This window comes from Melopsittacus undulatus, chromosome 5, assembly GCF_012275295.1.
Source record: "Melopsittacus undulatus isolate bMelUnd1 chromosome 5, bMelUnd1.mat.Z, whole genome shotgun sequence".
Lineage (NCBI taxonomy): Eukaryota > Metazoa > Chordata > Aves > Psittaciformes > Psittaculidae > Melopsittacus > Melopsittacus undulatus.
Window position 1 is genome coordinate 65,753,059 of NC_047531.1, and position 20,655 is coordinate 65,773,713.

The 20,655-nt window shown below is 38.0% G+C and overlaps 1 protein-coding gene across 1 annotated transcript in view; it reads left to right on the plus strand.

Moving 5' to 3' along the window:
* The window catches only part of TRHDE (thyrotropin releasing hormone degrading enzyme), a 213,510-nt gene that overhangs the window by 37,917 nt on the left and 154,938 nt on the right, over nt 1-20,655 (plus strand). The window lies entirely within an intron of this gene.

A 20,655-nucleotide genomic window follows, 5' to 3' on the forward strand; every position in this document is an offset into this window, starting at 1 on the left:
CTGTCAATTTCTATTATTTTTTAAATAGTTTCTTCTCATCTTCTCTGTCACCACAATCGATTGTTCTCCTACACACTTGAATACTTTATACTGTATTATTACACCCTCCCTCCTTTGGAACATGTTTGATCAAGATCCAGAAAATCCTATTGCTCAGCAGCAGGAAGAGAGCTTGTATTTGATCAGAAGTGTGAGAGTTGGAACCACAGGTGATCCTCCCAGGAACTCATGGTCTATTTCATTAAATCCCTTGCCTGCTGAGTAGCTTTATTAGTCTTACAACTAACAGTGTAGGAGATATATAAAGTAATTGATATTGCCAGATCAGGGTGTTGCACAAATTTTTTTTGTAAGTATGTTGTGGCATTTGTTTCTTGTTGTCTTTGAATGATAGTTTACAGGCAGTGTTCTGCTAGGGAAATACGCAGATGGGTTAAACATGGCATGTGCATCAGGCTTTCTATGTATCCTTCCATGGCTGGCTTCAGCTATGTAATGATGATTTCATAAAGGAAGTTAGAGACTTAAAGATGCCAAAAATTTAGAAGAAAAAATAATCAAAACTTTTCTTTTGAATATGAAGGATGAGCACCATCCTCAGGTAGTTTACTGAGGATGCCAGGTAGCAGCAGGCAGTAGGGACTCTATCTGCTTCAGAATTATCTTTCACAATTGCAACATGTGTTATCATTATATCTTTTAAAAATATTGGAAATTAGTATGTTCCAGTTTGGATCTCCTTGGAACAGAATGGAGGAATAGTCTCAAGTAAAACTGTACTTTTTCATCAAGAATTTGTAGCACAACTATTGAGCTAAGATGAAATACTGCTGTAAAACTTTAGCTATTCTGTAGTGATACTGCAGAAAACAGTTTGTGAGGTTTTGTATATACGATGGAAATGTTAAATTCATTTTATGTAAGTAGGAAAATTTCAAAGCTCTCAGTGATATAAATATTTTTGCAAATGTTGCATATGAGCTTAAGTGTATTTGTTCCCAGCTCAGGCAGACATTAAGATTGCTACATTTAAGTGTGTTCTAGTGTCTTTAACCTGAAGCAGTTCTGTATTGTTATAATTTTTTGCTGGAAAATGGAAGTTTAGGGACTATAGTCTTATGGGTTAATAAAAGGACTAAAAATGAAAACACTGTAGTCTTTTTTATGACAGTGATTTTGCACTAGTATTGAAGACTTCTAAAGGAGGAGACAAAACAGCATTAGCTACAGCAGGGGAAGGCATGTGTATCAGGAGGATGTGTTGATACTGAGAACGCGCCTGTGCTCTCTGAAGGCTTGTGACTGTCACTTTATACGCTGCTGTCACTGCTGCAAAGGATTGCATACTTCATATAGGTTTTAAGAAAAGTCAGAATGATTCTGTGGGGCATTTTAGGTATTTTTCATTTGATTTATAAATGAAATGTGAATTATCTTCAGGCGGGAGTGAAAATTGAAGAATGTAGTTTAAAAAGCTTTTTAATGACAGCTTCAGATTGTAGAAAATGTTCAATTTCAAAAGGAGATGTTTTAAAAAATTAAAAGTCTTGTTTCATGTATTGCCCAACTCTAATAAAAGTGAACTTCAACAAATGTAAAAAATGCAATTTATATTTTCCAAAGTAATTCTGTTATTGAATTGCTGACCAGTTTACTATGCAGGTGCTGCATAGTTACTATCAGCTACCTGAGCAATGTGTTAGTGTCAGTGCTGTATACTGGGGTGCGTGTAGGGACAAGAGACCCGCAACCTTTGGTGAAACACTTCCATCATCTGTGTGGCCTTCCATTTGAACTGTATATGGTAGGAATATCTGAGGACATTTAGGCTTTTTGGATGTATTGCTATATCAGATGGACCTGTGTTCATCTGTTCATTTGTTATGTCATTGAGGTCCCTTTCCAGGGATCCTTGGAATTTGAAACTGGTCCTCTTCATCTAAGTTTGTAATGACTCATCTAGTGTTCTCTGTAGGAACCACTTTCTCTTGATGCTCTTGACTACTTGCCTGGTTTTGCCTAGGCTTTTTTACTGTACTTACATGCAGTCAGATGTCTGTGGTTGCTGCTGTCAGCTGTGGGCTTCTCTGACTTCTTGGCAGCCTTTGTTACTATTGGGAGCCATGGAGGAGCTGGAGGAACTTTTTTGTCATCCCATAACTAAAATTTGTAGGTCCTATATGGCCTGTACTGACTTCTGAATGCACTGGAACAGGAGATTTGTTTGCCAGTTGATGTGAATTCTGGTAATGAATGGGAATTTGGGATTTTTCTCATTTGAATAACCAATTTCCACAGTTAAAAGTTCTACTAAGCTTGTAGAGATGTGTTTTTTTCCTAATTGTACTCTGAATTAGAACATGCCTGTGTAGGTTTTTAAAGTAATAATTTTTGTATGAATTTCATTTCTGAAAAAAAAGGGTCTTAAAACCCCTCCAGATTCTTTCCAAGACTATATAATTATAAACACTAGTTAAAATGAGGGGTGGATAAAGCATGGGGATTTATTTAATTCTAAAGAGATAATGCAGTAGGTTTTTTAATTGTGTTTCTTCGGCTGTTGAATATAAAATATATTTCTGTATTTGTATCACATATTTATTTTTAATCCGTTTTGCAACACACACAAAAGAATTCTTTGCATGCATAGAGCTTTTCCTTATGAGGATCTGAAATAATCTCCCTGTAGGGAATGATTAGGTAAGGAAGCACTCTACACGTGGACAGTTGTGACTCTGAAGTTGTGAATAATGTGGGGTGGAGGGACTGACTGTGTTTTACAACCAAGACTCCGAGGCAGCCCAGTGAGGTTAGCAGGAGACAGGTACAGAGAAAACAAAAAGATTAGTTACTGCAGCAGGTGGTGTTTTGTGAAGTTCTGTGTTAAAAGAGGTTGCAGATACAAAAAGATTCTGCAGGTTCAAATAGAGATGTGGACAAGTATGTGGAGAAAGGCTCCATGGAAAGAAATGGTATGGTGTGAAAATAGAAGCTGGTCATACTTCCCTGGGCTTCCGCTTTCCTGAACATCTGCTTGTGGCTGTTGTTGGAGAGGTTAATAGTGAGCTAGGCAGTCTCTTTTTCTGAGCTGGCAGGGTTATCCATATGTTCACAATCTCCCAGTTTCTCCAGTGTTTCTACTAAAGCACCACAAAGTCTCATTTCCAGACTACTTCAGGTGCTGGAATAAGAAACTTTATAGGGCTCCAGTTATGAAAGACTGACATAACTTCATATGTGATGCATAAATAAGCCACTTTTGTGAAGAATTTTGGGCCTTGTTTCTTCCCCTTAACAGCACTGCAGTATCACGGTGTTAGCAGGATGTGTTTACTGCTTCTTGTAAAACTCTTTTTACAACTAAATTTGTTTTATACTTAGTACTGTATTTAGACATCCACATAATTAGTGTAACCACTGTGGGTTGTGTAAAGGAACTTGGATGTCTCAAGGGTTATACACACAGTGCTTAACTCAAAGGCACTTCACTTGGATTCATTCAACTTTATGTACTTAACTGGCATATCTAAATTAGCGCTGATTGCCTTAGGTTTCTTATTCCTCAGTGGAGAGATCTTCCTGGAGATGGTTTGAGTCTTATATGGGGAGAGTCTTCCACTGGAGCTGCCCAGGTAAGAGAAAGAATGTTTTATTAACCCCTGAGCTTAATTTGTCATATGTACCATTAAACTTTAACCTTATGCAGACCTGGGAAGGAGATGTTTAGTGATGAAAAGCTGTGAATAAGCTTGGAAAGAATTTGAGCTGCTTGGAAGGCTTTCAGTTCCCCACTGAACGTGTCCTGAAAGGTGGAAATATGGAGTTGAAGAATCCACTTTTGGACACTGTATGTTACAGAAAGGCTGGGTGAAAGTAAGTCTGCTTCTTGTTTTGTCTTGAGGTAAACAGATATGAGTCAATATTTAATTTATAAATACTACAATTTGTGTGAGCAGGATAGTGTTAAATATATCTTGATGGAGTTGCATCTGATATATTTTATGTAGGGCTTATTTTTTAATTCCAGGTATGTTCAGAGTACCAATTACCTGGTTCATGTAAAAATGATATGGTCCAGTTTTCATTATGCAGCGAAACCACTTTAAAGTTATGAATACAAAAGCTCAGAAGATGATTTTCCAAGGAATTTAGTGAACGTGCTGCACAATAGAAGACAAGATTGGACCATTAACATTTGCTCTTTAAGTATTTCTGGAGAACGTATTTCAGGCTTTAAAGTCATAGAAGAATTTAAACTCTCTTATAATGTGAAAAACAGATCAGCCATGTAAGTAAAAGTTCAACAGGGCACTGCTCTGATTTTCAAAGGAAACTCAATGTACCTCTGCTCTGTTCCCTGATTGTTGACAGTGAATATTTTGGTGAGAGATGCTGCTGCTGCCTGTTGCTGTGTGAGGCATTGCAGGCTCAGAATAAAAATGTTTGGATGCTGTTGTAGGATGGTCATGTGACTTGCTGTGTGTACTAGTGGTGAACTGTTAATTTTGATTTAATTCCTTTACTATTAGCTTGACTCTTTGACATGTTCTTAACCTGTTCATTACAATATTGCCTTCTGCCCTGCTTGATCCTCCATCGTCGTCATCAGCACTCTTTGTACTGCTATTGCTTTATTGCTTCTCCTTCAATGTCCTTCCTCCTGTCTCTGCTGCTCCTTCCAGGGTGAACCTCCATGTTGTTGGCTGCATTCTCAGCTTTAGTTCTGCTGTAAGTTTCACAATTCCTGTCCTTATACTTTGTCTTTCTCCCTAGCAAGGTGACCTCTTCCTTCAATAATTACTACTCTTCTGGTCTTGTTATTACCGTAGTTGAAAATGGCTGTCAGCTTGGTTGCCTCTTGATTAAGAGGTCGCCAACCTGAAAATTTCAGAAATGCCAATCTCATCTGACCTCCAGAATGGCAAGGCTTAAGGAATTTTGTACTGTTCTGATGACAGCATAGCTCTAGAGTCTTTCTGAAGTGTACACAGTCTTTCTGAAATATGTCCAGTCTCTTCCACTGAGAGAGAATCCCTTACAACCCTGAAGGAGAGAAGGAAAGGAACGTTCAACTCTCTAAAGTCTGAAGGAGTTTTTAGTTGTATGGTCTTCTGAATTGAGAAAAAGGAGTGTAGGAAGGAAGATGCTCTGGGACTGGGATATATGACTTCTGGAATGAGGAAGAGTGGGAGAGGAGGCACTAAGGACTTGATTCAAGTTCCTAAGCATAATTAACTGGTACTGTTTAAATGCTGTTGTGTATCCTGAAAAGCCTTAGCTGCTGCTCCTGCTGGCCTCTGGATGAGATCCTGCTGGGCTAAGGCTGGTCCCTATGGGACAGTTCCAGATGTTTTTAGTAATTTTGAGCACCTCAACTGGGGCTATCACCGATGTTTAGGCAGCAGAACAGAAACCTACCGTTTTCTTTGTCCAGCTACTTGAAACAAGCATAATACCTCTGCACAGGGGACTATTTGTTGATACAGAGCCTTCCTACATGGAATGAAGTATGTCACTTTTACCCTGACCTTTGAAGCCTTTGTTTTGAGGCTGTTTTATTTTTTTTTTCTCTTTTTAAACTTCTGAGCTGTGGGTACTTCAAAACAGCAACTGGTCAGGGCTCCAGGGGGAAAAATTCCAGCACCAGCCATAGGAAAAAGCAGTGTTATTTTCTTAGAACAATGCTTTGAAATATGAAAAGGAGCTGTGAGTTACTAAACTGAAACAAACTGCATAGGAAATCAGTCCACACTAAGATGTTAAGAAGGAAACCAATTTGGTGACCTTTGATGATGGGGCTACGGAAGTGATGGACAGAGGCAGAGCAGCTGACATCATCTACCTGGACTTGTGAAAAACGTTCAACACTGTCCTGCATGACATCCTTGTCTCTAAATTTGAGAGACATCAATTTGATAGGTGGACCACTCGGTGGATTAAGAACTGGTTGGATGTCTGCATGCAAAGAGTTGTGGTCAATGGCTCAATGTCTAGCTGGAGACCAGTAATGAGAGGTGTTCCTCAGGGAGTGGTGTTGGGACCGGTCTTGTTTAACAACTGTCAGTGACATGGACAGTGGGATTGAGTGTGCCCTCAGCAAGTTTGCCGATGACACCAAGCTGTGTGGTTTGGTTGATACACTGGAGGGAAGGAATGCCATTCAGAGGGACCTTGACACACTTGTGAGGTGGGCTGATGCCAACCTCATGAAGTTTAGCCATGCCAAGTGCAAGGTCCTACACCTGGGTGAGAGCAATCCCAGGCACAGCTACAGGTTGGGCAAAGAAGAAATTCAGAGCAGCCCTGCAGAGAAGGACTTGGGGGTGTTGGTTGATGAGAAAATGAACATGAGCCAGCTTCAGTGTGCACTTACAGCCCAGAAAGCCAACTGTATTCTGGACTGCATCAAAAGGAGCATGACCAGCAGGTCAAAGGAGGTGATCCTGCCCCTCTACTCTGCTCTCGTGAGACCTCACTTGGAGTACTGTGTTCAGTTCTGGTGTCCTCAACATAAAAAGGACATGGAACTGTTGGAACAAGTCCAGAGGAGGGCCACGAGGATGATCAGGGCCTGGAGTACCTCCTGTATGAAGACAGGCTGAGAAAGTTGGGGCTGTTCAGCCTGGAGAAGAGAAGGCTGCGTGGAGACCTCATAGCAGCCTTCCAGTATCTGAAGGGGGCCTACAGGGATGCTGGAGAGGGACTCTTCATTAGGGACTGTAGTGATAGGACAAGGGGTAACAGGTTAAGACTTAAACAGGGAAGGTATATTTTGGATCTAAGGAAGAAATTCTTTACTGTTAGGGTGGTGAGGTACTGGAATGGGTTGCCCAGGGAGGTTGTGAATGCTCCATCCCTGGCAGTGTTCAAGACCAGGTTGGATGAAGCCTCGGGTGACATAGTTTAGTGCGAGGTGTGCCTGCCCATGGCAGGGGGATTGGAACTAGATGATCTTAAGGTCCTTTCCATCCCTAATTATTCTATGATTGTATGAAAAAATAATCTTATCTTAGGAATTGCTCTTTCTGTGTTGCTCTAAACTGTTTTAAACGGTAAGCTAGTTAATTCCAGTCATTAATATTGTACAACTCATTATGGGTATTGTAACTGGTTTTGAAGTTTGCTAAGGGAAACCTGATCTCCCTCTGTTGACTTGGTGCTGCAAGTATAATACTGTATGCAGGAGACAGGAGATTTTGCATACAGGAATAAAGCGTCTATGCAGAATAAAGATGAATGGGCCCTGGTGGAAATGATCTTCTGAGTGAAGTGATTTCATTATGTAGTTATTTCCCTTCGCTTTTAATTGTAACATGAATAGAATCCAAATCTCCCAAATAATGCAAGTCTTCAGATAGTAGCACTATTGCCAGTAGTAGTTCAGTCAGCCCAAAGGAGAAGGAAGGTGACCAAATCTGACAGCCTCCTAACGGTGTTTAAGCTAAATCAGCCTGTCTTTTGAATGAGTAATGTAAATGGAGTTTTTTCTAAGCTGCTCTTCATTTGAGCAGATAGTACCAATGTAGAACGGGGTGAGCTGATTTTTAGCAGTGTCTACTCAAAATTATTTATCTTGTGAGATACATACTTCAGAAACTGATGCATTTTATCATAAGTTAGGAGAAATAAATCTTGGCAGATGTATCAGTAGAGGTGTCTCTGCTGACTACAGAGAGAGGAAAAACTAATCTGGCTAGTTTAAATTTAATTTCTGATTTTTAGATGGCTAAATGATGAGGTGAATCTTTCTATAGGACTTACAAAATGGGGTGAGATCTTTGCCAGACACAGAAACTCCACAGAAATTATGGAAGTCGCTAGGAGCCTGTGTGAACTTTCACCTGGTACAAGATGGTTAAATACCTAAAAGTGCATGAATCCAAAATACTTTTTATATAGCCGTAGCTAAAGCAGTTTTCATTATAGCTCCTTTCACTCCACCTGAGCAGAGCTCTCATCCTTGATTGTCTTCTCAGGGTTGCTAGTCTTTTTGTTAGCATAATCATAGTATTTTTAACCAGAAACGTTCACTTATTAATATCAGATATTTGAAGGGTAGTACTGATTTCTGGTGCAAAATAGTATCGTTGGAACCAGAGTCCTCTTGGCCATGTCTGGTTTTTGAATTCTGTTTTTCAAGAGAGTCTACTGAAGATGTTTAATAACCTGGTAGATATGCCAGTTGAGAGGGTTTATCAGAGATTTTGACCAGCAGCTGAAACCTTTTACATTAGGAACTGTAACTTTGTCTTGAAGAAGCATATGTAGAGAAAAAGCTTTGGCCTTACCCCCACAATGAACTTTATGTTTGTATAGGCTTTGAGAACTGTGTTTTTTATTGTGGGATAGGGGCATTGTCATTAGAATACTGGGAGAATTACTTTCTGTGCATGCTATGGCACTATGAAGGTTAGCATATGGACATCAGAGCTGCATGGCGGAAAAATAAATATAGGAGTGTTTGAAAGGAACAGAAATTATATCACTGAGGATACTGTGATAGATTTAGATGGTGTTCATGAAGAGGGGTGTGTGTGAATCCTTGGACAGTGTGTAGGAAGATTGGCTTCTGAAAGGATGTGCTAGGCTAGAAAATGTTTCATTTTAAAACTTGTATCTATAGTGTTTAGTTTGAATTAAAGTAGGTAATGTGATTGGTCTATAGCAATTAACTAGAGTGCCAAAACGAAAGTTGTGGCTTCTCTCAAAAATGAGGTAATAACCTGATTATTTATATCTGAAACAGTACAGAAGTGTTATACAATCTGATCAAGTATATTGTCTTTTGATGGAAAAGGGAAATGACTGTTGTTGACCTACCAAAACATATAGACCACCTATGCAGTCTTCTACAGTGAGTGATGTGTAAACAGCACCTTCAAGATGGCTGCATATCCACAGCCAGAGCTAACAGAATAACAGTAACATGCTCATAGTGATGCCATTTGAGTAAACATGGAAGTTTACTAAGGACTTACTTGGCTTTCTGTAATTTTGATTATGTCTGGTTCATATTCATAATCATATAACAAATTTTAAATGAAAATAATTTAAATTCAGTTCACTAAAGTTCTTGTTTCCATTTAACCCTACAGTTTAAGGTGTGGGAAAAAGACAAGGATACTGTGGGGACTTCTGATTTTTCTGTCTTACGTGTAAAGCAGAGGCTTTCCTGTTTGAAGAGTGAAGTTTGGTAATATCAAGGTATTGGGCTGATGGGGGGGAGGGGAAAGAAGTGGCAGATGAGAGTACTGTCCACATCAAACACCAGAATAGTTCACTCAGGCTTTTTATTTTATTATGCTTGGCTTTACTTTCAAAGCTAATCTGTAACTTCTGTGACGTAGTCTCTGAATGGCTGGAAGGACAACTTCCATGCAGAAAGACTAAAAGATAAGACCAAGAGGACACTGCAACAATACTTGCATTGTATTGTGCCTTTTTCAGAGATAGCAATTGTTTTCACAATAATTTTGAAAACACTGTTATCATTTTAATGCTGATTTGAACTTTTAAGAATGTGCGATTTTAATTGTTTTTCATATTGACTTAATTGCTAAACTGAAATGAGAATGGAAAGCAAGGTTTTGTTTCCCTCTCCCTCTTTTCCCTTCCTGCCCCCCTGCATCACTGGAGAAGTGTTCCTGTTAACTTTCCATGTTTTCAGTTTTAGAAAGTTTGTGCTTCTTTGGGGTAGTTTGCTATGCTCTCCAGATGGTATTGTGACAAAGTTTATTTTCTATTAGATGCTGATTTGAGGGCACCAAATACATTACTTTGAGAAACAGAAGTTTTACTAGGCAAAACTGATGAGAAAGCATTTTATCCACTGACTCACTTAAACTGACTTGCATTTGCTTTTATTTTCTTACATTTATCCTGAAATACACACACACACACACATATATAAATGTTGACCTTATTCATGCTTACTTTAACACCAAGGTCAGGGCAACTCTAGTTGTCCCTACCAAGAACAGTCTTCATTACTGTGGATATTTTGTGCCAGAAAGAATATAGATAAGGGAAGTACATCCTCTCCCGCCTCCTTCTCCCCCCAAAAATATCTGTACAATTAAACTTATTTCTTAATAAATCTAAAACATAGTAGTTGTGCATTACTGATGCAGTGAGAGTTACAAAAAAGTAACCACTTACTGATAATTAATAAATTACTGACAATGTCCTAAATATTCAAAATAGTTAAAAGTCTGTATTTAGCTGTATAAAATGGGTTTTCCTGTCTTACTTCTGTACTGTAAAAAAACCCCATAGATACAGAAGTAAAGAAGATACATTTTCATATATCATCAAAGAACATGAGGAGTATCTTTCAAGAGATTATGACAGTGTCTTGAAAAAGATTATAGCACATTAAAGTGGGACTTAAATAGGCCAGAGATTTCTGTTCATACAAAATATGTGAAGAAATTTATAACTACAGAGCTGAATGAACCCATTGCTGCTGCCTTGATTCTTCTGGCTTAGTTTTAAACCTTCCACCTGTACTAGCTAGTTTCTGTAAGATACTGAAATTTAAAGGGATGTATGTATTCACCTTTTATTGCTTTTGCTAAGGATATTTTAGCTGAAAAGATATCCTAATACAATGAATTATGCTATGTTTGCAGCACCATGCCTGAAGCAACTTCATTTTTGCATTAAGGAAACCAGTGATTTTCAGTGTAAAGATGAAAATACTAAGATAGCTGAACAACTTTCATTAAAAGAAGTGACTTGTCACTGTTCATGCTCCCCCCTCCTCCCTCCCCAATACTGTCAGTCTTCTTAAAGTAGTATAGGGACATTAAAAGAATCAATAAAAATGCTGTGGAGAATTCTGTTAGTGCTAAATTTGCTTTCCGTGTTCTCCCTTGCTGTGTATAAATTCTCCTTTTCTTTGCTTCTAATTTATTTAAATGCCATCTGCTTGTGTATTTTGAATGTAGCATTTCCAGATTCAGGATCAGTTCTGTGAAGACTGCGTTTTCCTTCGCTCTGATTCTTATCAGTAACACTTCTAACATAGCTGTCCTCATGAAGATATATATTTGTCATAGTGATAGCACACTTCCGAAACTGTATTAAGCTAAACCAACTCCCACTGTTCAACTCAAAAATATGTTCCTTGTCATATGCTACTCCTTACTGAAATTAAACTCAGGCAATATTTTAGCCTAGAGAAGTTAAGTCACTGTCTCCTGGCATGTTCAGCTGTGGCATGGCTGAATGTAGTTCTGCTGCTGTCCATTACCTGGCAATTTAATTCGAGAGTGAGTGGGAAGGAGAGGCAAAGGGAATGATGCACAAGGATGCAAAAGAACTTAGAAATGTATTCTGGAGACCCTTGTCCTAAGTTTCTGCAGCTGTTGCTGTCTTGGGTGGCTTAGATAAACCTTCAGAAATTGGTTTAGAATAGCTTCTGAATTTGTGGCTTTATAACTAAACCCTCAGCTTTGCAGCAATAGGGGACCTGTCAGTGAAGCTGATCATGGCAATATTGTTCTATATGTATTTTATTTGGCAGGGAGTTTGGTCTGTTACCAGCATTAGGACATTAACTACAGATAGATTTCGTTTTAAAGTTATGGTGTAAAAGTACAGGTATTTTGACAGAACTTTAATTACACATGGCTGCGTTTATGATGTGACTCTAAAAGAGTAACAGAGCCCAGTGGCTGAATTCCTAAAATGAAATTATCTGAGACATTTCCATATAAGGCAGTTGTTATAATAACTAAACACTTTATAATCACTACTGGCTGTTTATACATAATGTGTTTTGCAAAGGGAAAAACACCACAGTTTTGCTCTCCTATTTAGAGCAAAGAATGCTGAGAGGTGAAGAGAGGCAGATGTTTTGCTGATCAGACCTGTATAAAATGCTCACTTGTCAGAAAAAAATTAAATATATATTGGAACAGAAGGCAGCTGGAACTTGCATTCTTTCATAATTGAGTATTGATTCAGTTTTGTGTGAGGGACACACAAGTGTCTTCAATATTCCTGCTTCAAAATTGGTCTGACAGTTGTTCTTCTTAGGGTGCTAATCCTCATGTGTGGAAATACATAAAGTTTCACAGGACTGTCAGCCGTAGCTTAGATATGTAGGAAAATGCATTATATGTCTTTTTGCCACTAATGTAAAATGATTTCCTAGGCATCTTTTCTCTGTGTTCTTGGAATGTTTTAAGTTTTGGTTCTGTCTTAAGATAATGGCAGACAATTGAATTTATGACGAAGCATGGCTGTTATTCAGTAGCAAACAGATGCATTAGAAATACAGTTCTATGCTGCATGCCATCTCTCCAGGTATTTCTGTAGAAACCATTTGAAGCAGTTTCCAAGTGATTAAAAGGATCTGAATTGTACAAGCTGTGATTGATAACAGAATGATATAATGTAGCTCTTAATAAAACCTTTCAAAGATAAGAATGTTGTCAGATGACACCGAAGGGTATTCAAGAACCACTAGAAGTCATTTGGAGTAACAATGAACAGACAGCTTTCTGTAATGCTTGTATTGCATTTGGGGACAGCTGGATGAAAGTCCAGCCCCAGAAGAATTCACTGTATTTTATCTTTAGCAGACTATTTCTTCTTCAAACAAAAAAGCTTGCTCTTTGCAATCAAAATGCCACTGCTGTGGCAACTCTGATATTTGTGGATATGGAGTGTAAAATGGTCAAATCTAAGTATTGAGCTGAAGGATAATTTAATGTTGCAATACTGAAGTGGAAAACTAAAATAGTGCAGGTGAATATAAAGCAATTTTAAACAATAAAGGCAAAAATTCCTACATGTAGTTCTAGCCTTTCAAAAATTTACATATCTTTGTCTGTGAATGCTCATTTAACATAAATCTATCTTTCCCACCATATGTACATGCACATAGACACATACAAACATGTGTACGTATTATCCTGGCTGTATTTTATGTGCATACAACTCTAAGTGTATTAATTAAGGTTGTAAAAATAGTTATCTATAGATAAAATTCCAGTCAGCAGGTGCCTCAGACTTTTCTGGAGTCTCTCACAGGCCATCGTTCCTACCTTTCTACTATCCTATGTAATAGGGCCAAGTCTGATCATGGAACTGAGAAGTGGTTGCGCCACAGGATTCAGAGTGTGGGAACAAGAAGTCTCTCTTCCAAGCATGAGATGAGTTTGGATCTGTGCATAGTTAGAGAACTGGGGCAGCTGCTTGCTTTCAGACCCTTATCTGAGGGTCTCATCGGGAAGGTGGGTCTTGTTTACTGCTTATGAGCTAGACATCCCTTATTTCACAGTCTCATGACATTTTCTAGCTGCACGATCCACTTACAGATCCTCACTGCAGTACTCTCTCATCAGACCAAAGAAAGATGAGGCAAGCAGACTCTGTCCTACATGTGGTTTCATAAGACATTAACTTACGTGGAGTAGAATCATAGAATCGTATCCTTCCTTTTGATTTTTGGGGGGTTGCTTTTAACCACCTCTTTCCAGAGATCTGTTTTTTCAGGGTGGTCCCACAGTTTAGCTGCACTGCTGAAAAGCAGTGAACTGTAATGTGGATAGGGTCTGGTGGCTGGGCTATGGGTGAAATCCAGAGCTTCTTAAGTGTTCTGGGTTCATCAGTAGCAGTCATTTTTTTCTCCTTGATAGCTGGTGCAGCACTGTATTTTGACTTTCGGTCTGGGAACGGTGCTTGTATCACCTATGTTTTTAGTTACTGCTTGGATGTTTACACTGATCAAGGACTTTGTGAGTCTCATGCTCTGCCAGGGAAGGAGGGGAGGCCGGGAGGAAGCAGAGACAGGACACCCGATCCAAGCTAGCCAAAGAGATATTCCATACCACAGCACGTCATGCCCGGGGAGGTAACTGGGAGTTGGCCAGAAGGGCTTGGGCTTGCTCTCTTCCGGGTCGGGGTTGTTTCGGTGGGTGGTATCATATTCGCTCCCCTTGTTTATTTCCTCTATCATTGTTTTTATTGGTGGTAGCAGTAGTGATTTGTGTTATACCTTAGCTACTGGACTGCTCTTGTTGCAACCTGTGGTAGTTGCACTTCTATGGTTCTCCTCCCCATCCCTCCGGGAGCGGGGAGGGAGGTGGGGGTGGTGAGAGGGAGACTGAGGTTGGGTTTTAAACCACGACATTAAGACAGCTCTGTTGCGAGTATTCATCAAGCTATAAGCCCGGCAAGATAAGGCCAGGTTGGATGGGGCTTTGAGCAATCCGGTCTGGTGGAAGGTGTGGAAGGGGGCTTGGCACTAGATGATTTTTAAGGTCCCTTCCAACCCAAACCATTCTGGGAGTCTATGAGTCTAGTTACAACAGGATAAAGTTAAGTCTAATTCCAAAGTAACTCTGAAGATTCATATGTAAAGAGTCTAATGTGTGTTGTATCTGTGTTATCAGAATCAGGGATTTTGGCATCAGAAAGCTCCTGCTTGCTGTCTATTAGCAAAACAAAGGTGGCAGGGTGAACTCACTTAGAAAGAACTCTCATACTCTACCATCAGCGGCTCATTTCCATTACTCAAGTTGCCTATAAGTAAAAGTTGACAGACACAGAAGCTGTAAAATTGTTTCACTTCAATATTCATATTTAGGAAGAGGGCTCCTATAGAGAGATAACAGGACTAGGGAAAATATAAATATCTGTATAGCGAAACTTCTGACTTGAGAAGCAAGCTATTCTATATTTTGGGAGGTAACTCCATGCAGAACCAATATTGTAACAGCATATTCTTTGATCTGTAAGACTGGTGAGCTTCACTGAAACATATTTTAATACTCCTAGCTAGGAATTTGCTTTCACTGCACATCTAAGGTCCAGGCTTTTTGACCTAAGGATTATGAACAAGTCTAGGTGGTACAGTGTTACTCTTCCTTTGCATGAAGATGGGAAATTCATGATAATACTGGCATTGGTTCATGGTATTAAATACAGAACTGCTCAATTGGGTATATTAAAAAGCTTTTTTTATGTCTTCATCTATAGTCATCTTGTCTTCAAATTGCTAAAACTTCATCTCTGATGTAGGCCTTTATAACACTGGATATAGATAGACATGCACATATGGGCAGGTCTTTTCAGTAAGATGTCTTTTCTCTGCCCTAATACTTTACCATCTAGTTTAAACTGAGCATGCTAGTGAAATGAACGTGCCAGAAAAATGTGGTGAGTTTTGATGTGGTGGTGTTCCCTCAATAGGCAAGTTTCTAAGCTTTTGTCAGTAGCTCTTTGTCTCCTGCTCTGATGGAGATGGTGCATTGTGGGATTAATTTCCTTGTCTCATGATTGATGCCTTTCTAGAGGTGTGTGTGGAGTACCCCAATAAAGAAAGGGCATCTTCTTCATCCTTTCACTGAGCTGTTACAGAGGATACATTCTCAAATGAACAATGTGCTGCATTTCTTTCAGTGTGAATTGGTTGTGGTTTTGATATTATCTGTATTGCAGAGTTGTACCTGTAAAGATTCTTTCCTTCTGTCCCTAGCATAGGTAGTGAAGATCAAAAGGCAGACACATGCATTAGTTTTATAATAAAGAAATATTAGAACTTCAGCTTACATTTTTCTTTATGCTGATCATTGAATTTTACTTCAAAATTAAATCTTTATATTTTCTCCTCTTTGCTCTCCTGGGGAGAATTGACTAAACAGACTGGTTACTCAGTGTCATAATTATAGGACTAATTGCCTCTGTCATCCTTTTCTGGTCTTCCTGGGTGTGCCATTTCAGGATGGTAATCAAGCTGTTTTCTCATTTGTATATGATACTCTTCTGTGGTGTATTATACTGAAATAAGGGATTTATAAAGTGTCAAGGAGAATTGATGGCACGAGGCCAAAGCAAAAGGATCAAGAGCAACAGGAAGTGCAGGATAATTGAGCAAATGACCAACCAGCAGATAGGAAAGATACATTGTAAAAAAAAGAAAAAAATACTGATTTATACATGGGTGTTTCTGCTGAATTCTGCTGCTGGTAGGTTGGCTTTTCTGTCTCCAAGGTCACTTGGCTTAGAAGATTCAAGGGTGCATTTAGGCAGGGAGCTCTCCCAGCCAGGACTAAGGAATGCAGCGCATGATCTGGATGTCAGCTCTTGGTTCTGCACAGCACTGCTCATTTCAGTGCCCTCATTTGCACATTGGAAAATAAGCTAAGAATACTCAGTTTTCTGCTGCAATAAGAATTAGTATGGAAGAAAGAGTTGTACTCAGCTCCTAAAATACCTTGTGGCAGATTCATTTTTAGGATTTTCAGGTGGTTTAAGTTCTGATCCTCAATCTTCAGCTGTGCCAGCTAACATTTCCATTATGACATACAAAATTACAGGCCTCTTTGGCAAATAAGGATTCTAAAACCTTAGCTGGTTTTAGTTTTCTGTGGTTACTGAAGCCTGTTACAGAATTACCACTTAGTGGGAAGTCTGAGAAAATACTCACTTCTTAGTATAGTTTTCAGACTCTGTTAACTGGAAGCAGAATCTAATCCTGTACTTGATTAAAACTATCATCTGAGACTCACTCAAAATGTAATAAAGTTTTGATGGATTTTAGCAGCATACAAATATTTGTATTTTTTAAATTTGTTTTCTTTAGCAGTTAAAATAGAGAGGAAAAAGGATTTTCTTTTTTTCTTCCTTTATTTATCTCACCCAAAGTTCCACCTTACATGATCTGGGATTATGGACTGCCTTGGATTTTATCTTGAGTGTTTGGCTTGCCAGATAGATGGAACAGTTGACTTTGTGGATAATGCTACCTTCTCTATGCTACTGTGTTAAATACTGCATCCCTGCCAACATGATTGTGAAGGCGGTATAGTTGTAGAACTCAACGTTGTATAAATAACCCCTTGTTTAACTTCTCTGCTCTCAACTTTATTTTTTACGTCCACTGAAACTGTTTTGACATTGAACCCAGCTCTCCATCTTTAAACCTGAATGTGCAGCTCTTTTCTATTACAGCAGTCTTTGCTTGACATCTTCCCTTCATGTTCTTATGCATTGTGATGAGCAGTGAGATTGGGAATCCCAGGTGCAGTTAGACTAGAAATTCAGCACGTGGCTGGAGAGCTGCCAGGAACTGGGATGAGTTGCAGATTTGAGAATCAATATGAACTGCCTGACTTTACCTGTGGACTACCAGCTGGTTGCCTGTCTTCCTGCATACTTGATTTGTGTTTTAGATGGGATTGCATAAAAATATACACTTGAAAAAGATGATTTCTAGCATGAAGATAGAGTTCTGTCTGCTTGATCTTGAAAAGGTAATGTCCCATTTAAACCTTGGAATTATCATAAATCTGATTTAGAGTGTTTTCAGTTAACAGCTTTTATTAAATTGGATTAGACATTATTCACTTCGTTTACATTTCTTTTAAATTTTGATGTAATTAAGAAAAGTTAATTTAGTTAAACTTTTCTTCTTTTATTTGCCATCTAAAGCAATGAGATTGGGGAGCCTTCATATTCTGTATTTACGTAGACACAGCTTTTTAAAACAGAATTCTGAACAGTTGCATTGATGAATGTACAATTAAGGCATGGTGTATGATAAGTGCACATGGCTTTGTGCTTAAATTTCCCATTTCTGTATGCTAAAACTGAGCAAAACCATAACATATTGAGATCAGAGTATTTTAGCTTTTTTTTTACACTCGTCACCATTGATTAATGTACCATGGTTACTAATAGCACATTTGTGTATTGTGGGTTGTGTCAACTAGGCTGTAATCCCATCAGCTATCATAAATCAAACTGGGCTAGGCACATTCAGAATTTCTGTGGAGGCTGTCTTGTTGGTAAAATGGTCTTTTAATTCAGTTGGTGATGTTCTGCTTCCAACAAATTCAATTCTTCTTTTGCAATAGGATGAAATAAAGCCAAAGAAATCCTTCACCACATCATGCCTTTAAAATAGTTGTACATTTTGGGAGGTACAAATATGGATACTTATATTTAATGAAATTCCAGTGTAGTGTAATTTGTGTTTGTATATAAAATCTTCAACATCTAAAATTCCACTAATCCAAAATCACTTCAAAACAATAAGTGAAGTGATTAAGTCAGCATTGAAGTGCTATAAAATCTGTCATCACTCACTGTTACCCAACCCAAATTGTATATATCACATAGAATATAAATTATACTCTTGTTTTTTTCTTTTTTTTCAATGAATTTGTGTTGTTGGATGCCTGGAATTTATGCTGAAAATTGTCTATTGGATATATATAGTACAGAATATGAAATGAAAATCTTATATTGCACTAAAAATGTCAGAATAAATTACATCCCATATATATTTTCATATGGTGATGGGTAAGGCTAGAGAATATCTCTGTAACCAGAAATATTTGACTTTATGAAATATGATGACTATAAGGTTGTAGGTTTTATAAGTTTTTACAGCTTGCAAATTTGATTTATAAAGCGATTAACAGTGTTGCTAAAGTGATTTTGTAGAATGGGTAACGTTAGAGTGTAGAGTGATATCTAAATGCGTCAAAAACATTCCTGCTGAGTAACAACGGGAATATATTATTGTATCTTATGGTTAAAAATAAGAATTTTTGTTTTTCAAATAGCAGTAGACATTGTTGGAAGAAAGGAAATTTTAAAATGTATTCAGTGTTTTTTTTTTGTTTTTTTTTTTAGGCCTGTTAACTGGCATACCCTCAATGGACATAGAAAATAGCTATTTTTTTCAGAGAGAACATAATAGAAAAGAAAGAGTTGTAAACTGTATACATTCAAATGAATAATTTCCTAATGGAGATTCCAGTTCAGGGGCTATTTCAACAAGTCATGTCTTTGAGTTTAAGTACATGATTATTTTCACTCAAACCTAACATGTTTAAGTACCTCATTGCCCTGAACTTGTAAATACATAGCTGGGAAATGCCAACAGGTGATTTCAATCTGCAATGGTATTAAATGTACAGAATGTTTGGTAGCTAACAAGTGTCAATATCAATGTGCTTACAGGAGAAATGTGTAAAATTCATGTAATAAAATATAAATGAAGAAGTGGAAATAGAGGCAACACATTTATTTACTTGCAAGAGACTTCAAATTTGAGCAAACTGGTATGCTTACCTTTTTTGGCTTTGATTGTGTTGAAGTTTATAATTCATAAGAATGTAAAAAAACATAGGTGATAAGTAAGGGTTTGCAGTTGGCTTTAGTAAGCTTTCATTATTATCAGTATTTCTGAGAGATTTTCAAACAGTTTTTTCCTGATATCTGATTGCAGAATGAACCATTTCTCAAATTTCCTTCAGTAGTTTTTAGAAGAATTTTCTACAGTATTTCAGTTAATGGGAGGTGCTCCAGAGTTTACTTTCACCTGTGTTCAATGGAATTTTTGATACGGATTTTCAGCCCTAAGTAATCATTTCTTCTCAAATTGTTAGCTGACTCCTGGTTTGCATGTCATGGCAAGTAAACTCTAAATTATTTTAAAGGTTCATGTGAAGTTCATAAAAAGATGATCTGCTAATTGGTGTGTCATACTGTTAGGGATCCAGGAGCAGTAATATTCTTGTTGGTGCATGGTACAACTGGTTTGGGGTCACCATCTCAGCTAACACCTGCCTGAAGAATCTCTGGCTCTTTTGGACACCACTTCAATGCAGCATGGCTCTGTACAATGCTCTCTCCATCAGGAATTTCTCATTCTAAAAATACAAATATTAGTAGCAAGAGTAACAGAACAGTAAGCTGTGCCATCAGCATTTGGGTTTCCTTGAGATTACCAAAGGTAGCCAAATCTGAGGTTACTTAAATGTAGATTCAAGTTAAATAAAAAAAACAAATCAGTTTGTTTTCTAGTCTCAGAAGAACTCTTCAGTTATGTTTTTCAATCCATGGTCTCTTTTTTGAGTCTGTGAGTCCAGGAAAGCTTCCCTGTTGGATCCTCTCAGACATTTTCTTTGGGTGTGATTATGTTGTACATTGGCTTCAGGAGAAAACTGGCTTACAAAACAGTTCTGCCCATTACTGCTTGTTCCTTCTTCCCCTACACACATGGTCCGTTAAAACTGTTCATTGGGTACTGCTGTAAATCAGCTTGTTGAAAAGGCACAGGTTAAAATAAGTTGGTAGGAAACATTCCCTGGACACTTTTTTTTTCTTAGGGTAAATTTAAATGTTTACTTTTTTAAAGATACATGAAGAAAAATACCCTTTCAGCAAATAGTTAACCTTTCCCAGTGTGTTGTATATTGATATATTAATATGAGCCAACATATAAAAAATTGTCCAGAATCACTTATTCAAAACACAAAAGCCATGGACAGAGTCAGTATTTCTCCGAACCAGATTTATAAACATTGATGTTCTTTGTCAGCCCCTTTTCTAAGAATTGGATTTTTCCTGTGATTTCTTTTTCTTTCTGCCAACAAATGGACATTTGATTAGCTTTCAAATGTTTTTCTATACACACTTGCCATTTATGTGGAAAAGAGTAAGTATTTGAAAATTCTGTTTCTCTTTGCAAATAAGCCTGAAAAGAGTCACTACTTTTCAGTGTATCTGGGACAATGTTAAGGTAGCTGGAGAAGTAAAGGGTCAGATCGTTATTGTTGCTAAGAAGTTGTTAATCAGCCAAAAAGTGTTCTTCCTACAGGGATGCTGGTGAGGGACTATTCATTAGGG